Source organism: Coenobita brevimanus, chromosome 21, assembly GCF_032717465.1.
Source record: "Coenobita brevimanus isolate Jiangsu-jjx chromosome 21, ASM3271746v2, whole genome shotgun sequence".
NCBI lineage: Eukaryota > Metazoa > Arthropoda > Malacostraca > Decapoda > Coenobitidae > Coenobita > Coenobita brevimanus.
This window is the reverse complement of record NC_136974.1, coordinates 1,383,487-1,391,206: the sequence shown is the minus strand read 5'-3', so window position 1 is coordinate 1,391,206 and position 7,720 is coordinate 1,383,487.

Genomic DNA, 7,720 nt, shown 5'->3' with positions numbered 1-7,720 from the left:
GTTCATTCATTGGTTTATTAATGCCCCAGCCTATTTCCATGCATTGGTCTTGCATACCTTGTGATAGCTGTCCATGCCACTCGATCTTGAAATTATTCTTGTGATATTTAAAAGGCAGTTGTTGCATGCCGTTCAGTTTTGCAAAAACATAGAATCAAGTGCAGTATACAATTGTCACTGTGATCTGTCTCTAGTGTTAGTATTATTTGTAGCTGGTACACATTGACAAGGGAAATATAGAATGTTGGGATTACTTTACAATTGTGTATGATGTATTTCTTATTGTGCAAGTAAGATTAGTTTGGAAGTTTCTGATCTGTGGTTGATACGTAACACATTAACCTTGTTATTACAGTGTCTTTTTATTGTGTCAAATAGTTTTATATAACTTCAGAATGACCTTTTATAGTGAATGAGTTGGAAGCTATTTTCCTGAACCTCTAGACAATTTTATTCAGTTTAGGGAAGATATCTACAATACTCCTTCAACCTTAACCTGGCCTAAAACTGCCATCTCTCCATCCTGAAATCTGAACTGTAGTGGTAGATTATCATTAGAATGTGGTGCTAGTCATAGCATCTTTTCCTGTTTATTTGTGCTGCCCCAGACAAGTGTGTTCAGATGAAGAGAGACTTTTCAAACTGGAAGGGTTAAGTACAGCCTTCATTAACCCTTTAAAAATGAGAGCCCCTTCCTAAAGTGAATGTGATCATCTTGAAGTAGGAATAATAATAATAAAAAAATACCGTATGTCATGGGATTGAAGGCGTTCAGAATAAAGCAGTGAGTCCTAAGCATTGTCGAGTACAGTTGTGGACATATTTGACACACTGCAGCACATTGAATACAGGTGCTGGGGAGGGATGCCTTTACATGGTGGAGCCATTATAGCTGGGTGGCTTCACTGCTTGGTTATACACATGTCCCTAAGCTCCCTCGTTATTCCCAAAAGGAGGATGGTGGACTGCAGGATGATGGCGGCTTCAGCCTGCAGTCCACTGGGTTCCCTTTTCAGGTGGACTTGGGACTACAACTACTGCCACTAATACCGCAAATAACAACAGAGCAAGTGTGAATTTCAGAATCCATTAGTGCACCATTTGTACCCCAACACACACTTCAGAATTTTGTAGCGGAGACCCATAATTGTTTGATATAAAAGTGGAGCAGTGTGCATATCTGCAGCATTACATGTAGTTTGTAATTTTGGTGCCGAATCTAGATATAATAGAAGATTAATGTGAGAGCGATAATACATGGTAAAGGAGTGAGAAAGATGGAAATTGTGCAGATGAATACTGTAAAACCTTGATAACCTAGAACATATGGGACTCTTGCCTTTCTGATTTTGTGTCAAAATTCTGACTTATCAGGGCACTTTTCCAGTCATTTCCTGCCACACTGAAACAACTTTGAAACGTTACTGGCCTGTATACATGTATGGCAGTGGTGTAGCCAGAGGGATGGCCAGGGTGACACTGGCCACCCATGAAATATGCCTGGCATCCCAAATTTCTGAGGGAATCTCTCTGGACCAGTTATATTTCCTTGGGCCATCCTGTGACGTTTGGTTGCCCCAGTTTTTACATTCTGGCTATGTCTTTGATGTACAGGTAACTACTGATTTAGACAGAGTAATATTTACCATCATCAGGTGATGCTTGATGCTTTGGTGATATTGTAGTAGGTGACAGAGTCATGGTGGGTGACTTGGCTTAGCAATAATTTTATATAAATCAGAATACTGGTATTCTTAATTGTATTTAAAGAGGTTCAAGAGGATAGCCCTGCCAATACTGTATATTTAAAATTGCAAAAATTGAATTGCCACCTGATCAAGGTTTTGCTGTACCCATCCTTGAACATTGCAGTTGTTGTGTGCAATGTTGTACTGTATGTACAGTAGTTATGTCTAGAGTCCAGGATGTATGTAGCAGTTGTATTATAATTTTAACAGATATACAGTTTTATAAAATATGTTAGTTACAAATTTGGCTAATAATTCCAGTGTATATATTAGTAATACACATAGTGTATATATTGTAGATTATTTTCATACTGGTTTATAGTGTAGGTTGCTATAATCTGCTTCGGTCTGAGGACCTTTTTTAAAAATTGTTACCCCCAGATTATATTATTCAGTGTTTCTCTGTACTGAAAGACTGGAGACCATGCACAAAGATTGGAGATTACTGTATACCTAAAGAACGGAGACACCAGCAATTCAGCGTGCAGTCCACAAGGTTCACATAAAGATGAGCTTAATACCACAGCAATAATGACAACACTTCTTAACCTTTTTGTTGTGGATCATCTTCCTGACGTTGTATCGTATCATATCAGATAATTTATATAGGTAAGTAAATTATGGTGGCTGGGGGCGCTTACCATGTGCTCACTTGATGTAGTGCTGCTCTCGGGTGTCTGCCCTTTCCTCTCCTCCCTCCATTCCTTCCTTCCTCTTCTCTTTCCTTCAGTCTTTCCTCGTCCTTCTGCCTACGGGTGACTTTACACTCCCTCTTTTGTCATTCTTTCCTTCATTCTTTCCTCTTCCTTTTGCCTATGGGTGACTCTACACTGAGTGACAAACCAAATGGCTTCCTGTACACCAGGAAACCATTTACTAAGCTGGTTGGTAACCATATAACCAAATTATGGCGCCTGGTGGTTTAGTGGGTAATTACAGCACTCCAATCGGATTGAGCCAGTGAAAGTTTATATCCAAGGGATGGTTGGGGGTATTGCTCATGTAATGCCACTCAGGGATGAGTAAGGCTGGTCACTCTCATCCTAAATGTCAGGACCAACTCGCCTAGCCCTGGCTCCTACGCTCCTCATGGGGCAATGTAGGATTGGCTGATGGATGGATGGAAGTAAAGTAGTGTATAGTCAGTCAAAATGAAGTGCAAAGTTTGCAGTTAGCAGTCAGAAGCTTAAGCTGAATGGTCTTTTAATACTTGCTGCTGCTGTGGGCTTTCCTGAGGCAGATAAAATTGTGTACAGGAATGCAAAGTTCATTTTTGCAGTGAAAGGGTTAACAAACTTAGCTTTCCACATGTCGTAAATATTTATTACCATATAATGTCACGCACTATACTTCCTTCACACTAACCTAAGCCAGATCTGTCATTTTTGCTGCTTATTTCACATAATGCAGTGGCAGAAAGAGATAATGCTGCAGTTGTGTACTCCATCCATAGCACTTCTTTGTGACCAGATTCTAATATTAACCTATTTGTTGTGATTTGGCATTCCAGGTGCAGTAATTTTGTGTTCAGTCATTGTATAGACCTTTAAAGGGAACTAGATTTTAAGTAATATACAATATTATGTCTGTAATCTCTATCAGTATGGTGATGACTTTCAATTTTATGTACAATATTTAATTTTTAGTTTAATCCTGCTATGTCCAGATTACTGTATTTAGTTTTGTTTTTTCTTTCTAACGTGAGGGGCTAAGCACAGCCTTCATTAATCCCTTCATTACTGGGGAACTCCAAAACGGAGCAAAATGTCTGGTAGCAGCAAGGATAAAACAGAAATGATGGTCTGAGCTGTCTGGTTTATAAATCGATATATATCGCCATCATCATTTCCTCCTTTTATGGATGAGGAATACAGTATAATAGTGATGCAATTAACCTCTAAGGGTACTAATGGTTAAGTTGTATTTTATGAGTGGAATCTTTGCATCAGAAATAGAAAAACAGATGTAAATTACTGCTATCATATCCTCATTTCCCACTTATGTGGATGAGGAATATGTTGTAGTAGTAGTACCTAGTAAAACAGTAACCCCAGTTGGGCCAAGCAGAACCATCAGCCACAGGCAAGCAATCACCCTTTGCAGGGTTGACCTGTGCAGTGAACTGATGTTCCCCTCACAGTTGAAAGCACCTAGTGACAGCGAGGCACTGGGAAGAGGGTGGTTTGGTTTCTGGTTGGACACAGCCTCTGCATCTCTCCATCCAGTTAACGTGCACCATAGTTGGCTTCATATCATCCTGTTACATGGATATCACCGAGCATTATAAATGGTTTCCTGGGTTACTGGAAACCATTAGGTTCGTCACACAGTGTAGTGTCCTGTAAAGAAGTAGGTAACACTACATCAAGTATTGTAGTACAGTAAATAGTTCAGCATGAAAGCTGGTAAACAAAAGATTGTTAAGCTTAGGAAGTATATTGTTTGTCAGACGTCCTGACTGGCAGAGCAAATGAGAAAAACTATTGATTGTTCTTTTCATCTGTCATTTTCTGTGCCACTTGCACAGTTCGTCAAGCTACACAGCCATTTGCTACATCCCCAGCCAAACTCATGGTGCTAACATTGGCCGTCATCACCTCATCCTGTGTTTTCATTGGCTAGTTTCTTATTCCTATGCCATCCACATTTATACTCACACTCTTCTCAATAAAATTTCTCCCAGTCTCTATCCACGTATTTGAACCACTTCAGCTTACTCGTATAACATACATCACTGATACCGTGGTGTTTGTACCCAGCCATAGTGGTACTTGTCCTACTTAGATCTTGCTACATATCAACCTGTTTTTTCCCTAAGTTAGTTACATCATCACAGAACTTTTTTCTTACGTGTTCGTCATCTTGATAATATTACTATAATGTATTTGTTGTTTAATTAGTGACTGAACAGTTCCAAGCACATAAAGTAGATACAGTTTTGGCTTGAACACACACATGTGCTGGATTACTTCTGGCAGAAAAATTGCAATGGGGAGATGGGGGAAATTATTGTAGGTGAGGGTGAAGGTACTGCAACTCCCTCCCCCTCATCATTGTAACTGGCTAACCAGAAGTGACATAGTACTTGTGTGTTGGAGCTAAGACAATGTCTCTGCTTCACAGGCTCACAACTGTACCAGGTGCTGTCCATGTAAGACAAAAAAGCTACTCTTTCTAGTGTCTGTTGCCTCTACCACTAGCATCACTGTCAGAACCACAACCAGCAATACCAGTCATAACTACAATTATCACCACTGTAACTGAACCAAACATTATTTAACATGATGTCCTTCTGTGATAGCATGCAAGGCCTATCATCAGTTTAACACTACCCCTACTACCAGAATGAAAATGGCATGTTTAACCATGGAAGGATAGTACAACTAACCTTGCCTTCACAGCTACCATTGATACTAATGCTATCACCATCACTATTAACACCACCATCATTAACACTGATACCACTGCCACAATCATTGATGACTGAAGAAGGTGCAACTCATCAGCCATGTAATGTTCTGCCATGTAATGATGGAATGAGTGAAGGCTGTCATCACCACTGCCACAACTACCTTCACCACCACTCACCGGGTGTACGTGGTTATAACCAGTGACTCGACACAGTGAAGCTGACCACCTTCTGTGGCTGAACTTGTGAAGACAGTTATAAATATAGATTGTAATCTTAGCCAACTTTGATCCATATAATTTTGTTATGAGTGGTAGGCTTGCATCATTAGTTAAATACCAGTAATAGCCAACTGGGGTATTTGTACTATTCTGATTATAGTGAAGGAAAAGGACTGGAGAGAAAGGAAGTTAAAAAATTGTCTGCAACATGATGACCAATGGAGAAAAGGACATGATTTATTTTTAGTGCTGGTGCATTCTGTTCAACAGTTCAAGTGTACCTTTTTAAACTTTTCTTGGACAGACCTTGATTTATATTATGATTATTATATTATTATTAGGATATGGAATAATGTGATTCATGAAAGATGTGGAGTAAGGAAGTCTGTGGACACCAGAATCGAAGAGAGTATACTGAGTTAGTTTGGTCATGTGGAGAGAATGGATGACAGTAGTGGTGAAAAAGGTATATCTGAGTGAAAGTGAAGGAGGGAGGAGGCGAAGTAGGCCAAGGAGAAGGTGGAGGGATATGGTGGATGATTGTGTGAGGAAGAGAGGTATGGAAGTTGGTGAGGCTAAGGGACTGAGAAGACCAAGCTGGCTGGATGAATTTTGTCCGAAGAAACGCATAACCAGGGATTTAGCACCCCTTTTTAACGTGACAATGTTCAGATTGACTCTCTCATGTAGGCTTCTGTGTAGCTGCTGAATGTGGTGAAAATTTTTTGGCCTATCTGATGAAGCCAGGATTCCATGGGCTTGAATGATGAGTGAATGGAAGCATGGTCCATTGAATTGGGCAAACTTAGGCTGTGTGGACATTGCTTGCTACTCCTCACCTTGCCCTAGGGTGGGAAAGGAGGTCCGGATGATGATGATGATTATCATTACACTGTGTTCAATGGTAATACTGTATATATAAAGTTCATGAAATACCATATATTGTATATGTGTAAAATGATAATGTGATACAGTATAAGGTTTTTTACTATATGTATATTATACAGAAATGTTTTGCTGTGGTAGCATAACTACAGCCATATACATCTCTTAGGGAGTAATATGCGGTTGGCCATTTTTTTTTTACAGGTAGTAAGGTATTTTACAGTTAGATTATATGGTGTATTGCATAGTAACTGATGTGCGCAAATTTTCCATGCATATGGCAATGTGTCCTTCACTGATTGCTGTTGCCTTTTTATAATTGCACTTGTATTGATGAATGAAATTCATATTAATCCTAACTACTGTATATTCCCAGAAAAAAAGTGTAATTGCACATGAGAAAAAAAAAAAAAAAAAAAAAAAAAAAAAAAAAAAAAATCATTGTAACCATTTTCTTGTAAGAAAATGGTGTGGGATGATGATGGTTTGGATTTATCACTACTACAATTGCAGTCATAAAATGCAACTGTACTTTATTAGATTTTTGCTCCACAATTACAGTACTTGGTGAAATATAATCACTTTCTTAACTCCTTAACTGTGATATCTCAGTATCATACCATATCTCGTCCAGATCACACCAGGTGAGTCTCAGATGAATAAGAACTCTGCACAACTATAATACTGTATAAGGTAATGAGTTATGATTATTGCTGTTTCAGGCTTTTTTAGTAGAATATTTCTGCTTGAAAGTAAATTATATATATACTGTATACCATAAAATTTATATGTATGCTATGCTGTCTGCTGCAGATGAGAAATGTTAGAAGTTCAGTCATGAGAATATTCTTGTATGCTATATTTAATAAACATATATAAATATATACAGTGTATATACACAGCAGTATATAAAAGAAAGATGCATCAGTTGTTTCACTTAAATAACCTACTAAATTTCTCATTCACTTCCAAGTAATTCTGTACTTCTGTTGTGAGAATCATGAACATACTGCATCGCATGACTGTCAGCTGGTACATCCAAGATGGACTCCTAGCCAGGACTTATAAGCCTCCTGAACCATCATAACTGTTCTCTCGGCTATTACCTGTGAGACCATCATGATGGTTCTGAGGTTACTTCAAAATTAAATACATTCCCTAGGATGGAGAAAGTGGGACAATGTCAAGTTACTGCACTGTTAAGTATTAGGAACTTGCAGAATCAAAACATGATATGCAGGTATCGGGGGTTTTAATTTATATCCATCTGTCTACGGCCAGATGCTGCAATCCTGTAAGGGGTGGCCATTTGTCTTTGAGTTAGTTGTTTTACAGAGACGGGCACAAAACCTCTCCCAACCCACTTGTTGACACGTATGCATTGGTTATAGGGTTACCACCCGGCGTTGTATATGGTTTCCTGGCTTACAGGAAACCATTAGGCTTGTCATTCAATG